Below are 918 nucleotides of genomic sequence, written 5' to 3'. Positions count from 1 at the left end.
GTAGCTTCGGCTATTAGTGACTTCTTCTTCAGATTTGGTATGCCATATGAACTGCATTCAGATCAAGGCCGTAACTTTGAATCAGCCGTATTCCAAGAATGCTGTAAGTTGTTTGGCATCCAAAAGACCAGAACAACTGGACACTGGGACAGGAATTGGCAAAGTTTTGTAATAGCTGCCAAGATGACTGGGACTAGGACAGCAGAGCATGAAACCACTGGATACACTCCAGCAAAGTTGATGTTTGGTCGGGAACTTTGGTTGCCAGTGGATCGGTTAACAGGATGCCCACCTTATGAAGAGTTGCCTGAGAATGTGTCAGAGTTTGTGAAAGTGTTATCGGAAAGGATGGATGATATTCACCATCAAGTGCGTTCAAACTTGAAAACATCTGCTGATTCGATGAAGTTAACTTATGATAAGAGATCTATTGAAGTCAGCTTTGTACCAGGAGACAAGGTATGGTTGTATAATCCCAGGAAGACCAAAGGGAAGTCTCCTAAGTTGTCTTATCCATGGGAAGGCCCATATGACATAGTGGGATCGTCTCTCAGACGTGACTTTCCGGATAAAATGTGGTCGGCGAGGTAAGCCAAAAGTGGTGCATACCAACAGGCTTTGGTGTTATCACAGTCCAGGACATTTCAGTTGGGATGAAGCGGACAACAGAACAGATGACGCTGCTGAAGACGTGCCACCTGAAGAAGCCACCGTCGAAGAAGAAACTCTACTCAGTTTTGAGAAGGGAAACGGTGATGCTCTTGATGAAGTTACTACCACTGATGTGACTATTATCGACGATAGGACATTTCCTGATGAAGCAGATGAACCCCATATGAAGCAGAAGGCAACGAGACGGAGACCAGTACGGAAGAAGATACATCCCATAAAATTATAGAGACTTGTAAGTGGCTATTG

The 918-nt window shown here is 44.4% G+C and overlaps 1 protein-coding gene across 1 annotated transcript in view; it reads left to right on the top strand.

Annotated features, from left to right (window-relative positions):
- Nucleotides 1-918, top strand: part of LOC106458411 — a 42294-nt gene that overhangs the window by 3144 nt on the left and 38232 nt on the right. The window lies entirely within an intron of this gene.

Source organism: Limulus polyphemus, unplaced genomic scaffold, assembly GCF_000517525.1.
Source record: "Limulus polyphemus unplaced genomic scaffold, Limulus_polyphemus-2.1.2 Scaffold458, whole genome shotgun sequence".
NCBI lineage: Eukaryota > Metazoa > Arthropoda > Merostomata > Xiphosura > Limulidae > Limulus > Limulus polyphemus.
This window is presented reverse-complemented; position numbering and strand designations above follow the sequence as displayed.